The 24348-nt window shown below is 45.0% G+C and overlaps 1 protein-coding gene across 1 annotated transcript in view; it reads right to left on the bottom strand.

Annotated features, from left to right (window-relative positions):
* Positions 1-12578, bottom strand: part of RAB3IP (RAB3A interacting protein) — a 50528-nt gene extending 37950 nt beyond the window's left edge. Inside the window, exon 1 of the mRNA XM_018576347.1 lies at positions 12371-12578. The gene's annotated coding sequence lies outside the window, so the exon portion shown is untranslated. The remainder of the gene's footprint in view (positions 1-12370) is intronic.
* Positions 12579-24348: the final 11770 nt, after the last annotated feature.

The following is a 24348-nucleotide window of genomic DNA, read 5'->3' on the forward strand; positions in this document are numbered from 1 at the left end:
GACGGGGAGGGGGCGGGTACAGCTGGCTCTGACTCTAGATAGGCAGAGCCAGCTGTCACTCACGCAGCTGGGCGGATCCCGTCATCTACGTCAGGATCCGCTCCAGGTGCGGAGTCTCAGTATACCGCGAGCTGTAGCTCGCGGTATACTGAGCTTAGGGTAACGGGAGGACGCTAGTTTGTGTCCTCCCGTTACCCTAAGGAGAACTATGGGGAAAAACACTGACCCCATGGTTCTCCTTTAATGAGCCCTATAGTACAGGGGTAAGAAACCGAGTGACAAAAGCCTGGGACTCTAAAAACAGTGTCCCGATTAATTGACTTATAAGGAGTATATAAATTCAGTTTAAACTCTTATATTAAATTCATATAATAATTTATTCCCAGTTATAAGAGAAGTTATTAAATCAGCATCAAAAACCAAACATAAAATGATAAAGCTTTTAAATAAAACAATTGCAGAAGCACATTACTTGTTTGCTTGGACTATGTTTTTAATGGATGACACAGGCAATCACTGCTCAAGTGCCAAGGGTTAGACCAGAGATAGTGAATTAAAATTCAAGGAGTTCCGGTGAACAATATTTTCATGGAGCCAAGGTCCGAATTGCGATCTGGACAGAACAGTCACTCAGTTCGTGCCTGTGCCACTGTCCGCAATTTAGATTGCATTCACACCAGCAGCTGTGTGTTTCCAGGTACAGACCTAATGCGCCATGTCACACTATTTATTTTTATTGGAAGCCCCCCCCATCCCCCTGTTTATATACACGAGCATGCCTCATGCGTACGTGTTCTTTAAAATTGGATGGCAGGGTTGGTTTTCATCTTTATTTTCTTTTTCTTTTTACAAAGCTTTTACAAAAGGGGCTAAACAGCATACTGTGACAGCATTTGGTAGGTGACAGGCTCTCTTTATGGAGACATCAGGGATCTACAGTATTAGGCCGCTGATGTCTTTCCGGCCCTCTAATACAGATCATCAGAGGAATGTGCTTGATAGTCTGTATACCTGTTACTTCAGCCAGCTGAAGCAGGAAGCGCTGACATTGCTTCATGCTTCAGTGATTGCAAAGCAGATCGGGGATGTTCCCGGTCTTCTCCTTTTCCCTGTCCTGAAACTGATGTTCGACAACTGCCGAAAGAGCCGGTGTGCGCACACTGCCCGTTTGCAGTGATCGGAAGCCCGCCCCTCAATGCGGTAATCGGAAGCCCGCCGCTTTCGATGATCGCAAGTACGATCTGCCTGTCCAAGATGGGCAGATCGTACGAGCTTTTAATAAGTTTACGACCATTGCAAGACAAAAGTCTTGCGATGGTCGTAAGGTGTATGGGCACCTTAATACTAGTGATCTGGGTGGCTGTACAGCTGCCCAGAACACTTGTAGTTGTAGCAGTCGGTCCCATGTCACTGGTTGCTAGGAAGCCAGTGGTCCAAGCAAGCAATGACTGAAGTAGAGGGAGGGCCTGCGCTGGGTTATGGCTGGCAGTGGAAATGCAGGCCTCAGAGGCTGGTGTATCCACTGTCAGCTAGCCATAACCCAGGGCAGGTTGTCAATCACTGCCTGGACAGAACCGCCACTTGGTTCGTGTCCGGACCACAGTCCGCCATATGGTGACGACTGTTGTAGACTTTTGAAAATATGCCAATGTTTGTTTTAACCTGGGTAACAGAGCTTGATGATGCCGAGGGACTGCCCACATCAGTCTATACCTTGCTCTCTCCCTGCAGAAAGGTATACTAGACACGTACACAGCTGTATGGCTCAACAGAAAGAGCATTTAACTTGTGATGCATCAGTCAGGATGAAAAAGGCTTACAGACTTAAGCAATGTACAAGTATAAAGGCTGCCATTACCGAAGTCTGACAATTCTCTGACTGTTGTAAAGTAATGACCTGTCCGAGTTACATCAGAATATCTGGGTAAAACATTACTAAGCTTTAGGGCTTGCTCACATTGTAACCTCGACATGTATATTTGGAAGTCCTGCAAAAAAACAATAGTGTTTTGTTTTTTTGTCAGTGCACTTTTCCTGCTTTGCAAAATGCAATGCAACATGCCTGGTGTAAACAAGCATTACATATATATGCACATATACGTGCATATATGCAACGTATTGTACGGCAGTGTGAATGAGGCCTTAATAATGTCACACTCTACATTGAGAAGACTAGTGCAAGTTACCTATTTACAAAAAACTATTTGTTGAATTGATTGTTTTAATGAACATGGCTAGAATTGCACAAGGTGAAAAGGGTGATAGGGGGGGGTGAGAAGAGAACTTCTTTTGGTATTCTACAACCAGTAATGCTATAGGAAAAAGATATTCTACAAATGTAACATTTTAGCAACTGGATGCCTAAAGCTTGTGACACACTGCACACGAAGCAGCGCGGAGCGGTGGTGTGCAGACCTTCCCATGCAGTGTATCATGTCATTTTCATTCCAGCATGTCAGCTTCCGAGAGCTTGTATAGCTGAGCATGCCGAGATGAAAAATGTCATCTTCAGCCAATCGGCTGGCGCTTATAAACCCCTGCGTCAGGATGTAAGGTACTTTCGGTTGTTACACGCGAGCTGATTGGCTGAAGATGCAGTCCTTCATCTTGCTGTGCTCAGCTCACACACTGTATGTGAACATCCATGCTGCACGGCTTCGCAAGCAGTGTGTCATGGGCTTTATGATGACACGGACACAACAGAGCATAGAAACAGAGCACAAAGCACAGATACAAATGGGAAACGTCTACCGCATAATCTGAGGATAAACTCATTCTATTCAATTACAATCTTTAAGTACTATTAAAAGAAAAAAAAGTTGCCAAATACCAACTTACTTACCTGTGTCAGTGACGCTCGCTCCCAGCTGCAGAAGTCCTAGCTCACGAACACTGTGAAGGAGGAAGTGTGGGTGGGCGAATGCACAGTCTAGATCAGGGGTGCCCACAATGTTTTGTGTTAAGATCTACTTTTCAAATGACAAGCTACACGAGATCTACCAACGAAAACAAAAACATCCCTCGCTCTGTCTCTCCTGGCTGTCATTCCTCGTTTTCTCTCCTGGCTGTCTCTCTTTGCTCTCTTGGCTATCTCTCCTTCTATCTTCCCTGGCAGTCTCTCCTTGCTCTCTTCCCTGGCAGTCTCTCCTTGCTCTCTTCCAGAAATAAATATACAAAAATTGAATAAAGGGGCCACCATTTACACCCTTCGTGATCTACCAGCATCAGCTTTGAGAGCTACTGGTAGATCACAATCTACCTAATGGGTACCCCTGGTCTAGATCACCGGAGGGGAGAGGAGGAGAGCCACATTGAAACTGAATGGACGCAGCCGGGAGCACACACACCGGAGAGACTCCGTGAGAACACAAGGAGTCTGCGCCGGATCAGAGGACCGGCACCGGCGCTGAAGAGACCGTGGAAAAAGACTGGAAGGAAGAAGCTGTTCGGATCAAGAGGCATCACATAAAGGAAGCCCATACAGCTGCATTTCGGGGGGGGGGGGGGGGGGAGCGCGTCCGTTGAAAAAAAGGGGGAATCTGCCTTGAGAGCTTGTTCACACCATGTACGGATCCTGTCCAGACCAGAACAGTTTGTTCCCAGACCAAAGAAGCATCCCAATGTATCCCTATGGTATCTGTGGGCTCTGTTTACACCAGTACAGTCTGTTCCGATCCAGACCAAAAAAATACTGCTCGTCTCATTTTCTCTGGTCTGGAATGCACTGGAAAACGTGGAAATGCATCACAAATGCATGGAAACGTACTGGGACTAAACAAATTGCACCGTGTTACAGATCTGGTCAGGAAAATGGTGTGAACCTGGCCTTAATGTCACTTTAGTCATAAAACACAACCATACTTCTTTTTATTAGATATTGAAACAGACATATTTTTCTGAGTGTTACATTTTCATGTTCAGCAACCTTGCATAACTGATTAGGAAGGTTCATCTACACCAGGGGCGCCCACTATTTTTCGTCTGGAGATCTACTTTTCAAATGACGAGCTCATTGAGATCTACCAAGAAAAAAACACCTGCATTCAGGGGCGGGAGGGGGCGTGGAAGCTGGGACCATATAGTACTATGTGTCGGAGGTGTCGGAGTAGTTGCTGTGACAGAACGGAGGAGCAGTGAGGGGAGAGAGAGGGGCCGGCTATCAGATCCTGGCAGAGCGTCTCTCTCTCCTCTCCGCTCTGCATTAGTTCTGTGACAGCGGCTCCGTCCTCCGCCCTCCCCCGCCGCCGGTTCCTTCACTTCTTCTCGGATCCCCGCTGGGGAGAGCAGCGGGGATCCAGAGAAGTGGCGGGAGGAGAGGACATGGCGATCTACCAGTGATCGCTACGCGATCGACTGGTAGATCGCGATCAACCTTGTGGGCACCCCTGATCTACACTATCACTGAGTAAACCAAGCCTGCTGTATTGTGATTAGGTCTGCAGATGAGCTGGTACTATTGTAGTTATCACAAATCTTGCACCAGCTTAGTAATTAGGTGTAATATCAATCTATGGATCATGATGCAATTTGCCAAAGCAATGGAAAGTTGAGTTTGGTTAATCATGCTTAGTCAAAAGGTTTCATTGACAGAAACAAAATCTAAGATTATTGACATCTAGGCTACAATTCCAGTCTAGCATTGGTTTTTTTAACACAGTTAATGTTTTGTTAAAATTGTCAATATTATCCCCTTGATCCCTTTTTCTTGGTTCTGTATTTAAACAGTTTACTCTTTGCTAGTTTGCTAGTTCCACGGTACATAATGCCTCTTTCACATGGACACCTGTCAGTTCCAATCAGCACGGGATCTGTGCACAGATTCCCTCCTGACTGGAGCAGTACGGATCTGAAGTCACCGTTGTGATATCTGTGTCTGTCCAGTTTTTCCCCCTTGCGATGGAGATGTTTTTTGTTTTTTTAACCCACCAGACCAATGTGTCCTTTTGCATCAGATTACCCCTATGTGTCAAAATCAGGTCCATTTGGTTTCCCGGACCTGGATGGAGTTGTTTCTGAGATTTATGGGCAGAAATACTTAAAACTGGACTCAGAGCAGTGCAAGGGTTGAAAGTTCGTTAATTCCAAGGGGGAGATGAATAGACTGTATCACTTAACGTAAACCCCCGTTCCAGGGCTCTTCTCTTCTCCCCAGTGCCGTGGGCTCTGGGGTGGTCCCTTGGCCCTGGGGTGGTCTATTGGTCCTGCATTGTTTGTGGCGGACTCCACATGTGAGTGTGAGAACCAATGAGGGCACCAAAACCCATGTTAGGAATCCTAGAAGTCTTTTCACTCCAAAGATGTAGTTTTGGCACACTTATTGACTGTATATCACGAGGTCTGTTTTGGGGAGAGCAGCTGAGCCCATGCCAACATGCTCAAATAATTACTTCTTTCCACTGACCGAAGAATCATGTCCGGCGCCTCGTTTCCACCCTTTCCTTGTATAAATAGGAGGCTTCCGGGGAGCGAGAAATAAAGTGTGTATTACTACTTATTCCTCTACCCCTAGGCAAAAACGAGCATTTAAACCTGAAAATGCGGGGGGAACCCCACTGCAAGGGTAATTTTTCCAGCCTGAAGTTTAGCTTTAATGTCACAATTGTCAGATTTGTCACAGTTTTCAGCCACACTTTTCCAAAACTCCTTCCAGAATCATTTATACTTGTCCACAGTATTGTAAGTGTAAACGGATGATGTTGGAAATGGAGTCCAGATTCCTAGAAAGAGATGCAACACTCAAGTTCAAACAAAAGAGGTCATGGAAATAGCAAATTAACTAGAACAGGGCCCTGGGATATCTAGGAATGGAACAAGATTGCATAGTACGGAAATGCCTGCTGTCAATCTCTCCTCTGCTGATTGACAGCAGACTGTGGGCGGGTGCAATAGCCAGCTTTCTATTGGCTATTGCAATTTGAAATAGCCAATAGCAGGCTGGCTATTGCTTCCAGACTGCTGTTTACATCCAGCCGCTATAGCAGGCAGCTGCCATTACTCAGTTAAAGTACTGAAGTGGAAAGGTGAGACCAGGGTTCTAAAAGACTGCTAATGACCCCTTAAATAGAACCAGTCATCTTTTTTATTTTTAATACACGAAAAAAATAAATGTAAAAATTATTTTTTTTAAATGTAAAAAGATTAATTTTTTGAATAAATAAAATAAAATAAAAGTAATACATTACTTATAAATTGCCAGCCTCATGGGACCAGCAGGGTAAATACAAGTAATTTATGGCCTTTATTTTATTCTCTGAACAGAAACCTCCATGCTTCCTAGTGACACAACCAGGCTGATCCAGAGTATTAAATGGCTTGTGTATTTAAATGTTACATTTTAATTTTTTGTTTTGTCTAACTGCTTGCCATCCACCTGTTGTAACAAAAACTGGACTGATGGCAAGTTTCTTTCGATGGGGCGCCGTAAATGAACGGAGTTTTTCCTTTCTGCTCACACTCGCCCCCTAGCACGCGCAGAATACAGTTCTACAACCACCCAATCACTCCTGGTTATCCTGGGCTCCACTGTTCCCCATGTGAGCCCAGAGCCGGCAGAGTGGCTGCCAATACGGAGAACGGAGGAGGACTCTCACTTGCTGATCTTTCCTCCGATCTCTGAAGGCGGAAGTGATGTGTATTACATCACTTCCCCCTTCAGCTGTCATTTCTCAGGCTGAAGCCAGAGAAGAAGCTGATGAAGCAGATCTCTGCTTCATCAGCTTCTTTGGGGGTCCCTAGGTGACAGGGGTCTTATACACCCCTGACGTCTCCATAAAGAGGACATGCCATTGTATATTTGCATTCACATAAAAAATTAAGTGATAAAAAAAAGTGTAAAAAAGAGTCAGGTGCGCCTACATGCGAAAACAATGTTTGCTGTTAAAATATCTGAACACTCTGATTGGATGCAGGCAATGTTCAGGTATTTTGAGAGCCTGAGGGGCCCACTAGCAAGATACTGAAGCTTGGCCCAGTGGGAGATTCCTCCATCCACACAGTTTAGCGTAGATGGAGGAATATGTTGCACTTTTTCATCTGACCATAGAAAATAAGCAGATAATCTATAGGTGTATGGCCAGCTTAATAATTCATACGCCTTATGCAATCGGCTCCATTCGCAAGTGTGAAGCCCAACTTCAGCTACAACTTTTATTTTTGTTTTAGATAGATATGGGGAGTTATAGAACCCCTGTCTGTCAAGTTGATATTTCCAAAAATGAATTTCAAGTAGCGTGGGAAAGGCTTAGAACAATGTTTTTATTGCTATCTGTGCCTTTCTGTCCCAGTGATAACCATGCCTCTCACTTGTATGGAATTTAAAAGGAACAAAATGAGAGAGAAAAATCTTTCCAATGGGGTTACAGACTGCAATAAAAATCAAAAACAGAAATATTGACTCTTCCGCCTACCCCAAATTTCCTGGATGGGAGTCAAAGGGACTGAAAATTAGGTTAAAAAAATAAAATGTTACTGGGTTAACTGAAATAAAAATTTAATAGAAGTTAAACTTTTCCCCACTCCCCCTACAAAAAAAACAAAAACAAAAAACAAAAAAAACAACTGACTTTTTCTTTTGGCAGTTATCAGTGAAATCTACAAATCTGATAATATATGAAATACAGACAAACATGTAATGAAATCTCATTGAAAATTCATTATAGTTTTCTTTAATACAATGAAAAAACAAAAATCTGATTAGATTAAACAAATGTTTAATCTTGCAGTGGCGAACAGCTGAGAAAAACAAACAGAATAGGAGCACAGCGCACAATATTAAACCTAAAAAACAGGGAAGATATCACAAATGTAGTATAAGGATAGATATGTATATGCCTTCTTTTTAGTGACTTTTAAACCTTATATAGATTACAGAAACATTCGCTATACCCAGTATGTAGCCAGTTTCTTTAAAAAAAACGTACCTCACTGCCAAAATGTACACAATGCCCTTACTGTGTTTGTCAGATAGGTGACCACTATGTTCCTATAGCAAGCCATGCTCCAGATTTAGCGAAGGTGGGGGAAGGGGGGAAATGCTCAGAAATCAAATGGCTCCTGTCTTTTTCTATTCCACCAGGGTCAGAAAACCGTTTTGGGACTGCTTGTGTCATTAATCTTCAAAATATCAGTGCCAGTGTTCTCCCTAGAAATGTATTTTAGCTGGGTGGCATTAACCCTTTCGCTGCCAAGCCCCCCGGAACATTTTTCAAATCAGCTGGCCAAGCCATTTTTGAATTTTCTGCAATTTTTTCCTATTGATTTGATTTTCAACTGCAAGAGTAAGTAAGAGCCAATAAATCTAAATAAATAAGGGCAGTGTAAACTCACTGAGAAACGGCTCATAATAGTGATTATATTTTATTTTTTCTACAAGTTACTTGCATGGAATTTGATTGTTCAACACGACCTACCTGTTTTTTTTCCAGCACAATATTTGGATTACAACTGCATAACAATTAAAGTATGGAGGGAGCTAGAGCTGTGGGATGGGTGGCCACCAGGCTGGTCCTGGTGGCACATAGAAGACTATATCAGTGTACAGTGCTATAAAACACCTTGGTGCATTGTACAGTTATACCACCATATCAGTGCTTTGTTCTATAAACCATCATGTATTCTAGAAGAGTACACTGATATAGTGGTATTACTGTACAGAATGCACTATATAAGCTGTGAGATGCTCAAGTAGTAGTTCACAAGGTACTATGCGACAGCACTGGTGCTTGGTGAATGGCCCAGTGCTGTCACATGCTCCTCCATACCTGGAAGTACCAGATATTTACTTCAATCCTGGCAACTGAATAGAGTGCTAGCAGAGTAAAGGAAAAGAGAGTATGTATTACTGGGGATTACAACATCCTTGTTGCTTTCCTCTACATGGGCAACATTTGTTTTAAAGGTTATAGTAACTCAATGCAGTTTTTGTCAGGGGGACAAATCACCCAATGGCTTCTTAGGTCTCTTGGGAGCTCAGGTGGTGAGAAGTCTGCATCTAAATTCTTGCACTTACAGAAGACTACTAAATGAATGGCTCAAAAGAACATGGGCTCTAAGCACATTCCTCGTTTTGGAATTTGTTTACATCTAGGAGCTTTTCGAAAGCATGTTCACACTCTAGAAAAGTGACATACAGTAGAAGACTGGAGAAAACCAATGCTGAAGATTTCTGAAGTAATACTTGTCTGGCACTTATTGCTGATCTCATTGCTTCAACACTCTGAATCACAAATGTGGACAAGTATATAGATAAGAATCTCCGACTCAGATTTTTCTGTTCTGCACACTGCCCCATCAACTAAGAGAGTATTGACGGCACAGGTCATGAACACAGCCCTTCACTCAGTGGCTTGAAAAAGAAGACCCGCTCTTCGAAACGCGTAGCCAGTTTTCAACTCCTTCACCCACCACCTCCGCCACTCGTTCCCACCCGTTGTACCCCACGGACGCACCGCTCGCTGCTTCAGGCGTGCCGCTCGTGCCCTCGAGCGGGGTAGCCCCAACCTGACCTCAACATCCACCTCCAAGCTAGCTTCCGCACTAGTGGTTTCCCCCGGACAATCCCGGCCTGACAGCTTCAACTGTTCACCGCAGCTCCCCCACACACACACAGATCTCAGGTACACATCCACCAGCAGCTAGCACTTTTTAAACAGCCAAAAAAAAATTTTCTCCCAAACCCGAGCCGCCCCCTCAGATCCCAGCCACATTAAACGTCGGACCCAGTTCCCCTTTTGACATCTTAGTCTTTCCAGCACCAACGATTTACACATTAGCCTGCTCATCACCACCAGCAACCCTTCATCCAGACCTTACCGCTGACAACGCGCTATTACCCACACCCTGGAAAAGTCTCATTCGATTATTTTCTCCTGCTCAGTCACTACTTGGTAGTGCGCTTCTGCATTTTTTATGTTCTCTGTAAACAACCGGTAACAGCTCTATAGCCATTCGATCGCTTGTACGTGCTGCCCTGCCGTTTGCACCCACCTGCTTTAGCACAGCCCCCCACCCCCTCCACCACCATTACCTTCTATCCCGGCTCTGCTGTCCCCTTTCCGGGCCCGGGACTGGCTCGGCAGGTGTCAGCAGGAGGAAGGGAGGGAGATCAGCATTGTTCCACTTGCTGATCCCCTCTCCGATCTCCTAATGCGGAAGTGGTGTGTATTACATCACTTCCGCATTCAGCTGTCATTTATCTGGCTGCTATAGCCAGAGAAGAAGCTGGTGAAGTAGATCTCTGCTTCATCAGCTTCTTTTGGGGTCCCCCCGATGACATTAGGGGTCCCCTCATTAGAGACCCCTAATGTCTCCATAAAGAGGACCTGTCAGTGTGCCTGTGCTATCACACAGGGGGATTGTTAGAACCCTAAAGGTGATGGCAATAACATCAAGTGTAAAAAAAAATGTTTAAGTCCCCCCACGTATGCGCACATATAAGCGTAAATACGCATCGGGTGCACCTACAACAATTGTGGTACACATGTTACACGTCGCAGTGAGAGCAATAATTCTAGGTCCATCAATCACTGATAACACTAAACTGAAGAGCGGTAAAAGCTTTTAAAGCGTCGACAATGGCCAATTTTGGCTATGGTAGTTTTTTTGCGATTTCGTTAGGATGCGCAACTTTAAAGCTTGACATGTTTGGTGTCTATTCAACCAAGGTGACCCCATCTTTTATATTTTACCAAAAATTGGGTAATAATAAATGTTTCATAATTTAATAGAGGGGAAACAGTTTTTTCAAAATTTTTGGTAATTTTCCCTTAATATAGTGAAAAATAAAACCCCCAGTGGTGATTAAATACCACCAAAAGAAAGCTCTATCTTTCCCCAAAAAAGGGGTATACAATTCATTCCAGTACAGCGTTGCATGACGGAATAAAATGTCAGTCAAAGTACCGCAGCGCTGAATACTGAAAAATGGCCTGGACAGGAAGGGGTTTTAACTCCTCGGTCAGCAAGTGGTTACATTTACGCTGGCCCAGCTTGTTCATTATTATACAGGATTTATATAGCGCCAACAGTTTGCACAGTACTGTACAACATAAGGAGGACATTACAATACAAGATGGTAAGGAGGGTGGATATATGTCACATCTGGAGGGATTCAGGGGAGTCTTGAAATCGCTGTACTATTCTGTGTCACAAAGGAAGTGCTTTCCTGTTCCGGTGGTGCTGAAGTAACGTCCCCTCTGGTACACTGTTAACTGGTAGGTCAAGTTCCTCTTTAAGAATCACTTAATCCACGCTAAACAGTGTGGATAGAGAAACACCACACCCCACCCCTGGCTATTGTATTCTGACACCTGGCACCCATGGCTGTCAGACAGCCCAAATAGTGGCTGCATGGAATTGGCTGCAGTCACTGTTGGCTGAAAATGTTCCACCTGGCTCCTTCGAGTTCTTAGTCGCAGTCTGTCAAGCCAGGTTGTGCTGGCAGAGGTTGGAATATCAGCGGATTCCCAGTGTATAGCCAGCTTTACCTGGTAGAGATTTGCTCTCACTTTCTGTTTCTTCAGAACAGGAAATCAAGGAAAATCAATGGGACACAGAGGGCAAAACAACCTTGCAGGGGTCTAAACCCTTCTCAAAAAAAAAGAAGGTTTTGTTTATGGATAATATTGAGTAAAACAGTCCAAGATACAAAGTTAGGAGCCTCATATGCATGAAAGCCAGCTACATTCCCGGCACTAAAGTCACCAGTAACTGTGTCATAGGAAATAAGGCAGGCTATAAAACATGGAGTATCTGAAGAATGGCTGACTCATGCAGAGTTGCACCCAAAACACTAAGCCCTAGTATAGAGGTGGGCAAACTCAGGCCCTCCAGCTGTGGTGAAACTACGAATTCCATCATGCATCTGTCTAAGGGTATGAGAATCTTGCAATGAATCGTGGGAATTGTAGTTCCACCACAGCTGGAATTTGCCCACCCCTGCCCTAGTACCATCATGCCCCCCACCAATGTCACCCTAGCTGTTGACTGATAATCTTGTGTGAACTTAGAGGAGAGGCTTATAGTACTAATCGGATCAAGGTGGGGGTGGACATGCATACAGAATGAGGCACATACATGGCTTCAATGCATAAGAAAGAAGTTGAAGGACTCCACCAGGAAGAACAGGGAAAAGCAGTCTCTTCTCGCAGCTGAAGGGTACGAGACACCCTATGTCTAACCCCACAGCACAGAGCACCGGAATGTAAACATGGAGCTCCTGTATGCAGGCTGCAGCAGGCAAGCACCTCTAACACACAATGCCAGCAGCGCGTTCACGCACCAAGGACGTCACAGCAAGCTGCAGCGGGCACTGCCCCCGTGGCACCCCGACCTCACCGCACATTAATGGCACACTGGTGACCCGGCAATTTACCTGTCTGAGAACAACGGCCAATACGAGCCACAGGAATCCTGCCCGAGACCGCGCAGCGCGCTCCCCACAAAGACAAGCAGGTGCTCAGCACGACACCGGCTAGAACCGCCTGCTAGACGTCACAGGGCACGGGCGACCAATCAGAATGCGGACGGCTGTTGCACCTGCGTCCACGCCGTGCGTTGTTCCAATTGGAAATGCCAGACGAGTGTGGCTGTCGTGACGTCACCGGGAGCCGTACTCCGGCGTAACACAGAGCAGGCCTTGTTATGTGACGGACACGTCTGCCCTTCTGGGAACGGTGTTGTGAATGAGTACGGCATAGAGGCCGGTAATCCTTTCCTCGTTACCTGTGTAGCGCAAGAAGATAGAAGTCAAGACAAACGGCCCGAACCCTCATTTCTCCAAATAATGTTGCTTGTTTACTTTAGGGAAAGACAATGCTTTCGTTATTTTAACATTTGTGCAGTATCTTAGCCCCATTCACACCTGAGCGATTTCAAGTGCTTTTCCAGAAGCGTGATTATTCCAGAGTCAGGCAACCTTGTCTGCCACTCTAGCAGTTGTGGAACTACAAGTCCCATGAGGCATTGCAAGACTCTGACAAGTTTCCAAGAGCCAAAGGCATTATGGGATTTGTAGTTGCTCCACAGATGGAGTACCAAGGTTGCCTTCCCCTCTTTTATTCTATGGGGCAAAAAAGTACAGGACCTTCTTTGGGGCCTGAAAAATGTGCAAACCTGACAACCAACTCCTCCTAGTAAACTGCTTTCAATTGGCCTAAACAAAAACGCTTATGCCCAAAAACAGATCCAAAACACTTGTACAAATGCACATTAAAAAACACACCATTAAAGAAGAAGCCAAGTGCCCATTTGTGTCTAGGTTAAAAAATAACAGTTATAGTCACCCAAAGCTCCCAGCTGTCACAGAGCTCCATCCAGTCTGTCTCTTCATACACTGCAGCGAACTAAGATCCTGTAAATCATCATGTCTATACCAATCAGTTTCTCTCTTCAGTTTGTTCACTTAAGATTTCAAAATGAAAGAGAGAAGCTGATTGGTTGCCATACACAGCTGCTCCAGATTTTATCTGCTCCAGTTTTTATAAATTCCCCTCAGAGTATAGACATGATGATTTACAGGATCTTAGTCCGCTGCAGAGGAGGGGGAGAGAGAGGCTCCAGGGACCGGTCTCAGAGCATCGGGTGAGCATAACTTGTTTTAACCTGGTCAAAAACAAGCAGTTAAAGCGGACCTTGGGGCCTCATTCACACACAACGCGAGCAAAGTTGTATATTGTGTATATGCGCGTGTATATACGAGCGTATATGCGTGCATTATTTGCATTCCCAGAATGCATCATTCCTAATAGAAATTTTAATGAACTGTGCGCGTAAACATGCGTATTCGCGTAAAAAACGCAAAAATAAGCTGCCCGGATGCAGCTCGGTTCCATTCTGTTTTTGCGCATGTTTACCCTACGCAAATATACGCTCCATACGCAGCTATGTGTATGGAGCCATCTATTTGCATATGTTGCATATGGTACAATACGCACGTACGCGCGTATATGCGCAGCAGTGTGAATGAGGCCTTACCCATATCTTTAAAAAAACAAAAACACACCTTTAGAAATGTTTAGGGATGACAATCTACAAACACATTCTTCTAGATAATTGCCGTCTCTTTATTCTTTACATACATTATTTCTCTTTTCCTCCCCAGTCTTCTGACAGCGGGCATGTGTACTAAGGACAGATTACTAGATCTCCTTTTACTTCCTGGAACTCTGGCACATGTGACTAGACATGTGACCATCTGCATTATCGCAGGGGAGAAAAATGCCTTTCCATGAGATCTCCTGAGATTACAGATGAGATTTCCCAGCAATGCTCTGGTAATGACAACACAATCCCAGTGTGCATTGCTTTGGCAAACTGAAGTCATTTTGCTCTTTGAGAGTAGGAAGGGAATTCTATACAAGTGTAAGTCTTTCAAAATCACAGCATTTTACACCAGACATGTCTATTATTATTAAAGTGACATTAAAGTCAAAGACTTTTTCCCTCCCCCAATGTTAATGTCAGCACTTACCTTAAAGGAGAACTATGAGGTGAGTGCTTTTCACTCACCTCATAGTTGTAGCCGACCTGTGACAATGAGACTGTCACAGGTCGGCTCAGTAGATCGGGAGGTGAGCGAACACATACCGGCGTTCGCTCACCTCTTGATCCTGTCACAGCTCTCTGCCGTGACAGGGGGAGGGGCTGCATTGGCCCCTTCCCGCTCTGATCCTCCAGCGCTGGCTGGCGGAATGGAGGGGGCGGGTACAGCTGGCTCTGCCTCTAGATAGGCAGAGCCAGCTGTCAGTCACGCAGCTGGGGGGATCCCGGCATAATTGTTGGGATCCGCTTCAGCTGCAGCGCCTCAGTAGCTCGCGGTATACTGAGCTTAGGGTAACGGGAGGACGCTAGTTTGTGTCCTCCCGTTACCCTAAGGAGAACTATGGGGAAAAGCCTTAACCCCATAGTTCTCCTTTAACTGATGTCTCTTAATCCGATCTTCTTTCCTGTCCTTTTCATCTGTCTCTCCAGCGCTGTTGCGGGTCTCCGATCCAGCGCTGACTCCTCTGTCCTTGCTGGCACTTTCTCTCCCACGGTGTCTGCATGCGGGTGCACGCGTCCATAGACTTACCTTGTGTCTCTTCTCGTCTCCCGGTCGAAAATCAGAACTGCGCATGCGCCCGCCCCAAGATGCTTTGTGGCCGCCCAAGAATTTTCACATTTTGGGACGGGAGCGTGGGGGGAAGACACAGGTAAGTTTTAACCGCTTTTAAAGCGTTTTTTGTTTTTTTTTTACTTTTTGCATATATCTATTGCTTGCTAGCTGCAGATATATGCAAAAACACTGGAGGGTTTAGAAACCCTTTAATCATGATACATAGAGGGCTGCATTGGTTGAATTTCATTTTTGAGTGTAAAAGTCGGCTTTAACCCTTTCCTACAGCACCCAAAACTAAAAAAGAATCTCTAGTTTTTTTTCTGGAGATACACTTTAACCAATTTTAACCAGGTTTAAATTGTAAAAACTATCCCTGAAGGATACTTAGTACCAACAGTTTTCAGGTGTAGACAAATTTGTTGGTACCTTCACAGCTCATTCCTCCAAAAAAGAGATGACATTTAAAGTAATTGTCTGATTTATACCTCCATGCCTTTGGTATGTCATAGAACAAAGCAAAGAAAGGATGAAACATTATCAATTATTTCTTATTCTACAAAGATATTCTAAAATGACCTGGACAGAGTTGTTCGTACCCTTAGAAAAGATCAGAACTCATCATAGTGATATTTCAATAACTGTTTTCTAAAATTAGTGTCACACATGTCTTCAGTCCTGTAGTCAGTCATCCTACTTAAAGGGGTTCTAAACCTCCGTTTTTTTTGCCTATATCTACTGCTAGCAAGCAGTAGATATAGGCAAAAAGTTTTAAAAAAACAAAACCGCTTTAACAGCGGTTTACACTTACCCTGTTCTCGCCGCGCGCTACCGCCCGAGATTCCGAAACTGCTCGGGCGGCCGCAAAGCATCTTGGGGCGGGTGCATGCGCAGTTTGGATTTTCGGGCGGGAGAGGAGCAGAGGCGCAAGGTAAGTCTATGGACGCGTGCACCCATAATACATGATACAGAAATGCAGACGAGTAACATCCCATTCATCTCCCCTATAGGCATCAGATCCCCCTAGGTATCAGGCCCCCTACATGCAGCAGAACCTCCTGCAGGTATCAGACCCCCTCTGCATGCAGCAGACCCTCCTACAGGCAACAGACCCCCTCTGCATGCAGCAGATCTCCCTACATGCAACAGATCCCTCCTACAGGTAACAGGTCCTCCCTACAGGCATCAGATATCCCCTACATGCAGCACATGCACCCTACATGCAGCACATCCCCCCTACATGCAGCACATCCCCCCTACATGCAGCACATCCACCCCCTACCCGCAGACTGACCGAGCGGGATCCCTGGTGAGACTACACAGTTCTACTAAGATCCCACACAGCCCAACATAGACCTTGCACTGCCCACCATAGACCCCGCACAGCTGAGTTGAGAGTCCGCACAGCCCACCATAGAACCTGGGCAGCCCACCTAAGCGTCCACACAGCCTACCATAGACCCCACATAGCCCACCACAGACCCCCTGAGAGTCCACACAGCCCACCATAGAACCTGCAGAGCCAACCGGAGCGTCTGCACAGCCCACCAAAGAACCTGCGGAGCCAACCTGAGAGTCCACACAGCCCACCATAGGCCTCGCAAAGCCCAACATAGACCTCACACAGCCCACCATAGAACCTGCGGAGCCATCCTGAGAGTTCACACAGCCCACAGTAGGCCTTGCAAAGCCCAACCTTAGAACCTGCGGAGCCAACCTGAGAGTCCGCACAGCTCACCATAGAACCTGCACAGCCACCTGAGAGTCAGTATGGCCCACCATACACCCAAGCCCTTTGAGAGAAACCATAATTCTGATGTGGCAACAGATCCCCCCTACAGGCCACAGATTCCCCCTAGAGGCAACACATCCCCTGACATGCATTAGATCCCCTCCGGCATTCAGCAGACAAAGATCCCCCCTGACATGCAGCAGAGTCGTTGTCCCGCCCCGGACATAAAGCTGACAGAGTCCGTCCGTCCCTCCACATGCAGCAGACAAAGTGTTCCTTCCCCCGACATGCAGCAGACAGAGTGTCCCCCCCTGACAGGCAGCAGAGCACCCAAGGCCTGAGTGGGGCCTCATGATTAGGTTTCGCCCTAAGGTCTCGCAAACTCTAGAGCCGCCTCTGATCACAGGAATACCAAGCTGTTGGTGGTGAAACCCCACAGAGCCCTGGTGAGAACATACAAAGCCCTGGTTTAACCAGGGCTCTGTGAGGGCTCACCAGGGCTCTGTGGGGACTGGTTAGACCACACAAAGCCTGGTAAAACCCCACAGAGCCCTGGTTAAGCCAGGGCTCTGTAGGGTCTCACCAGGGCTCTGTAGGGTCTAACCAGCTTGGTTAGACACCCACAGGGCCCTGGTGAGATCCCAAAGAGCCCTGGTGAAATCCCAAAGAGCCCTTCAGAGCTCTATAGGGTCTCATCAGGACTTTGTAGGGTCCCAACAGGGCTCTGTGGGGTCTCACTAGGGCTGGTGAGACCCCGCAGAGGCCTGGCTAAACCAGGGCTCTGTGGGGGCCTCACCAGGGTAGCAGGCCTGTGGCGGGTCTTAGCAGGGCACTGTGGGGTCTAACCAGCCTTGTTAGACCCCACAGATCTTCCGTACAAGTCGTACGGAAGAGTTGGTACGTCCCAACCCCCCCATCCAATGTGATGTTTTGGTACCTTCCTGCCCACATGCAGGAAGGGTTTTTTTTTCCGGTGCTGATTCTACGGTACGACCGCGGCGGGCAGCAGGCTCAAGGGGCAGCTGCTTTGGGCCCCACAACCATGATAGGGCCCGGGGCAAGTGCCCTCTTTGCCCTGCGTTAAAGACGGCCCTGCGACTACTCATACTCGCCCAAATGCTCCCAATGCCTATCCCAAACTTCCGGTATAAGGAAGCCGGGTAGTGCGTCATTACACTCAGCCTGGCTTCCTGATTGACCGAGAAGTCAACAACAAAAAAAGTAGTATTAAACTCAATTTTTAAAAAATATTAATCCAGATCAAACAAATATACATTTTCCAGCACAGCATTTTTTTTAAAATGATTGCTCAAGCACATATGTTGATCATGCACTTATCATTATTCTGAAGAGTTGAGTTGAGTCTCTCAGCTCAGCTTCCCTAAACTTCATGTCCAGTACAAGATCACAAGGGACAATAAAGTCTCCAGCACCTCTTGCTTGGAGGGAGAGGGGCTTGGCTTGCCTTGCTGTGTTTGTGGAGACACAAGCAGCTTACTATCACACACAGGGGTGACTGCATAGGTCCCTGCAAAGGGAAAGGAGCCACCCTAAGGGCTTGCTCACACCAATTGTGGTGCGTTCCAGAACGGTAGCTGCTGGAACGCACAGCAATTGAACCTCGTCCTTCGTTCTGGGGTGGGAAGGGGTGTGGCGGTGCATTGAAATCAATGGCCCTGCAGCCACGCCCCCGATTGCACTGCAGGTGGGGGCGTGGCTACGGTGCTATTGACTTCAATGCACCACCATGCCTCCTCCCACCCCAGAATGAAGGGTGTGAACAAGCCCTAAAAAAGGATATCAGGACCAGTGCTCAGGGGACCAGATGATTCAGCAGAAAAGATCAAGGATCAGTATTTGTTGTAAGTGATTTCATCTGCATTGTAAAATAGCTTAAAAACCTTTTGACTTTAATGTCACTTTAATATCCAAGTGATTGTAGCCGACTTCCCTGGACATGGCTGCAAGAGGAAAATCAATCTCAGATTGAATAGAAGGACAGTGTGAATAGTAGACAAAGAGCCAAGAAAAAAAGAGATACAAGCTGAACTGCTAGGTACATCAGTGTCTGATCGCACCATCTGTTGCTTTTTGAGCGAAGGGGGGCGCAAAAAAGGAAAAACATTAAAAATTCCAAAATGGAATCGCTAAAATACAAATGTGTGTCTATTTAAATGCTAGTATCTCATGTTTTCAACTGATTATCCCTTTTGTATACATTTTAAATTCAGAACCACTGATCAAGTGGAAAGTTCCTGGTCTGGGTGACCCCATATTAACATGTTTCCAGCTGTCATTTTTATTGATTGTTAGTATTACATTTTTAAATTTTATTATTTACGTCATTTTTTAAAATCCTTTTTATTCTTTCCATCATTTTTCCTTGTAAGACTTTCCCTGCACTAGTGAAGCAAGGGACAGCAATAGAAAGTGGGTGAAAATATTGGCAAACTAGAAAAGATGGTACATGCATGAATCTATAACCAGCCTTTATAGCAGGGCGCACATTGGGAAGGCTTACAACAATACAAAACACAAAAATTCCCCAGCCTCAACCTGCCAGCCAGCCTGCAACCAAACAAGTAGCCCTGTCAACAGTATGCGTTAAAATCAGAGGTTTAGTTGCACAAACTTTTGGCCAAAAATATGTAGAAGCCACACTGCCGCGCCAAGGCACCTCTGCAAAGTGTGGTCCTAACTCTATGTATCCGAGTCTCCAAGTGTGAGCATATTAATGAAGTCGATAAATTACATGCAATAGTAGTGGCCGGCCCTGCCCCTCGATTGCGCTTCTGTGTTTGGCTCCGCCCCCTGTTGTGAGGGGTGGGGCCTGTTGGTGGTCACGTGATTGGGCTGCTCAGTCTAAAATGCCCGGGCCTATTTTTAGTCCCAGTCCGGCCCTGCTCGGATACATAGAGTTAGGACCACACTTTGCAGAGGTGCCTTGGCGCGGTGGTGTAGCTTTTACATATTTTTGGCCAAAAGTTTGTGCAACTAAAACCTCTGATTTTAACGCATACTGTTGACAGGGCAATTTGTTTGGTTGCAGGCTGGCTGGCAGGCTGAGGCTGGGGAATTTTTGTGTTTTGTAATGAAAATATTGGCAGTTGGGAAGCATGCTGCAAGGGGTGACACTAATGGATTTTGTGGGGCCATCACATTTGGTGGTAGACATCTCAATGACTCTTCAGTCCTTGTTGGCTGTGAGTCCTTCTTCAGGGATTGAGGAACAGGCAAGATAGGATGGGCAGGGAAGCAATTGGAGGGGGTGGAGAATGCTAGGGTTATTGGATCCCTGTCTTTTCATACCAATCTCCAGGCAATCTCTATGGGTGGGTTGCTCAGTCCCAAAACAATGTTGTGTTTAGCGACAAAGAGAACTTCAGTTAACTGTCCTTAAGAAATGTGTGGCATATGGGATCTTTAGTGCTTCAGTGCCTATGTTCATTATTAGATGGCCACCCCCTTGGATCCAGAGGAATTGGTGTGAAGTGTTTTGGGTGCACACTTTTTACGTATTTTTAATCAGAATGCTAACTTTTCAAATGCTGCAGAGTGGTATTATTAGAAAAAAGACACATCTTTAACAGTCAGCAACAACTGCCTGATGCATTCTGACTACCTTGAGCTAAAATACATAGAGGGGGATTTATTGAAACTGGAGCAGTCATAATCTGGAGCATTTGCCCATGGCAAAAAAAACAGCTTCTATCTTTCATTTTGAAGGCTTAAGAGCAGGTTCACACCATTTTCCGGAAAATGGTGTGAACCTGCCTGCAGTTCCAGTGCATTCCAGACAGACAAAATGAGACATGCAGTATTGAGACACAGATGATCCAAAGGTGGTCACAAGAGAAGGAAAAAGGGCATCAGAGATCAACTTTTACCAAAACATCAGCAAATCATTTTATACATTTCTGATGCAGGGGGGGCATCTTTACACTGTGTGGCGGCGCCATCCGCAGGTCACTACAAGCATCCCCCCTCATTCAACTTTGGGTTTTTCCGGTAAGGAGTGCGACAAGGTATCTTTTGGTTTGTCATAAAGAGGACCTGTCACATCTCTTTGCTATCACATAGAGGGTTTCTTAGCTCCCTATGTGATAATAATAACGTTAAGTGAAAACATCATACACCATGGAAAGACTGTGCACAGCAACCAAACATAAGGTAGTTAAACTCCATCAGCAAGGTCTCTCCCAGGCAAAGATTTCAAAGCAGACTAAGTTTCCAGATGTGTGTTCAAGTTCTTTTTTAGAAGAAGCACAAAGAAACAGGCAACATTGAGAACTGTAAAATTGGAAAATGTCCAGCAGTGCCATCAGCACCAAACCAGTGGGACCCAGGTACACCCATCTACTCTGCGGAGAAGTCCGGCCAGAAGTGGTCTTCATGGAAGAATTACGGCCAAAAAGCCATACGTCTGACGTGGAAACAAGGCTAAGTGACTCAACTATGCCTGAAAACATAAGAACTGGTGTACAGAAAAATGGCAGCAGGTGCTCTGGCCTGATGAGTCAAAATTTGAAATTTTTGGCTGTAGCAGGAGGCAGTTTGCCAAAGGGCTGCAGAACAGTGCAATAATTAGTGTCTGCAGGGAACAGTGAAGCATCATGCAAAGAAATATAAGCAGATACTTATCCATCATGCCATACCATCAGGGAGGTGTGTGATTGGCCCCAAATTTATTCTGCAACAGGACAACGACCCTAAACATACAGCCAATGTCATTAAGAACTATTGTCAGGGATCTGAACACCTCCAGGTGGCGCTGGACCAGATCCAGCAGTTCCAGTGCTCCCCTGCAGGTGTCTCCAGGCAGCCAGTGGCTGTCAGGGACCTGCACGCCTCCAGGTGGCACTGGGACTCTGGAACCAGGTCCACTTCCAGGGCTCACCTGCAGGTGTCAGCAATTAGGCACCTGGGAGGGTATTTAATCCCTCCCTGCAGTGAGCCTGGTGCCACATTATCTTTGCCATTTCCTGTGAGCTGTATTCTGTGACCTGATTCCTGTGACCTGTTTCCTGCATCTTGGTGCCCCCTTGTACCCTGACCATTGCTCCGTGGCTCCCCTTGTGTTGCCGTGCTCCCCAGGTTTCACTTGCCCTTTTGTATGCGGTTTTGTTGACTGCATTTAGTTGGTTATTGTTTGATACTTGTGGGTGTTGGTGGGGTTGTTTGTGGTTACTTGATTTCGGTGTGCCTAATAAACTGTGTGCTCATAAACATTGTCTGGTGTGATCACACATTTGGTCCTCCCGTAGAGATGCCTGTACGCGGTGTGGGGACACCCGTGCATGGTATCTCTGACAACTATCGTCAGCATAAAGAAGAACAAGAAGTCCTTGAAGTGATGGTTTGGGCCCCACAGAGCCCTGATCTCAACATCACGGAGTCTGTCTGGGATTACATGAAGAGACAGAAGGATTTGAAGCAGCATAACATCCACAGAAGATCTGTGGTTAGCTCTCCAAGATGTTTGGAACAACCTTCCTGCCGAGTTCCTTCAATAACTGTGTGCAAGAGTGCCTAGAGGATGCTGGTTTGAAGGCAAATGGTGGTCACACCAAATATTGATTTGATTTGGATCTCTCTTCTGTTCATTTACTTTCCATTTTATTATTTGATTAAAAAAATAAACTATTAACACTTTTTTTTTAAAGCATTCTTACTTTACACTTATTATTTAAAATAGGCTTCAACAAGGTAAAGATTAAAAAATGGTATTAACCTGTAGTTAAACAACCTGATATTTCTTTCAATCTTCCCTCCTGCCTTATTGTAAAGGAATAAAGATTTATATGTGCACATAATATTATTTACAAGTACTATTTTGCTTTTAGGTCAGTGTTTTGAAATTAATTTACATTCCTCTTAACCACATTCTAGTCTTCTAAAACAGATAGACAGTTGATCAATGTTTATATAGATCAGAAGACATTACATAGGCTGGCTATCTATTGGTCTTTAGTGACATCTAAGTGTGCTTAAAGATCACTTAGTCAATGGTCTTCTTTGAATGGCAGGTGGATTTATAAATATAGAACAGGAGAGCGCAAGATCAGCAGCTGCTGGCTGTTTTTGTCCCATGGAACAGTCTCTGATGTAACTGACAGTGTGTATGTTGGCACAAACAGCCTTCAAGCAAGAAAGACACTCTTCCCTTCTGTGCTCGTCAGTCTGGTCTCCAGGGACTCCTTACTGCTCCTTGGGAAGGCACTTGATTGCCAGCTGTAGGTAGCTGTCAATGTACTATTTCTGAGCTTCACAGAATTTCTTACCCTCCGCAAGGACTTTGTAAGGACACTGCCCTGATTCCCATATCAGGTTAGTTAAATATACTTTTTTTTCATTATCTCAGAATGATCAGCTTCTTGCATGAATATGAGCATTCTTACTAACTAATTTATAATAAAAGTAATTTTACAAGTTTGTGTATTCCTTCTTATTTACTTAAGCTACAAATTAATTGAGTTACTTTACAACTGCAAATTTACTTTGTATAACTTACTATCTAACTCAATACCTTTTATTTAAAAAAGAAACAATCTCATTACATAATGCTAAGTAACATGAGACAAAAGTTTCTTTGATGAAAACTTCTGGTATAATAATTACATGCATGGTTACAGGTCAGATATTCTTAAACTGCAATTTATGAAAGATTCCTTAGAAGATGAGGGATACACCTAGCTCTCAGGCCTCCAGGTGGATAGCCCTGACATACTCAGCTATAAATACTTCCATAGGTCAAAGAAAACAGCTTCTATTGTTGTTTTATATAATATTATAATTATGGCTGTGCCATGCCATAATAGTAGCATCTTACCTGCTGAACTGGGGTCAAAAGTAAGCACTTTTCAGCATTTATTTGTTTTGTTATTTTGCTTTCATTTTTACATGTAATAAAGTGATGGAACATGACATATAGGGGTTAATTAAAGTGACACTAAACTATATCTTAAAAATGCATTCAAGTATGTAACAACTTATAAACAAAGTAGCTCACCGATTAACAAAACTGTATCGTATTTGTGTATCACTCGGCTGTAGAGCCTCATATCATCTCTGAATTGGTGCTGATACTGTCCTTCCTTCTGGAGGGTGGCTACTTTTGTTCCCCATGGGCCCTGTGTGTGTTGTAAAGTAGCCACCACTCAAAGCTCACTCCCATGATGGACTACAGTCACATGTTTTCTAGTTTACTCATTTGTATTGAGATTGTAGTCCATCACAGGTTGAGCTTACCACCCACCAGTAGGAAGGACAGTGTCAGCATTAACTCAGAGATGATTTGAGGATCTACAGCCGAGTGATACACAAATAAGTTAGAGTTTTGTTATTAGTGAAGGTGCTTGAATGTATTTTTAAGGTTTAACTCTGGAGTTTAGTGTCACCTTAAAGGAAAATAGGCTGTTCACTTTCAAGTGATCTTTCCTTTAGCTAAGTGAACGTGGGGGAAAATTCACTGTGCAAAGAATACCCAATCACATGCAAGAGAAAAAAAACTGTATTTTTGCTTGCA

This window comes from Nanorana parkeri, unplaced genomic scaffold (assembly GCF_000935625.1).
Source record: "Nanorana parkeri isolate BGI_ZX_2015 unplaced genomic scaffold, ASM93562v1 scaffold65, whole genome shotgun sequence".
In the NCBI taxonomy this organism is placed as follows: domain Eukaryota; kingdom Metazoa; phylum Chordata; class Amphibia; order Anura; family Dicroglossidae; genus Nanorana; species Nanorana parkeri.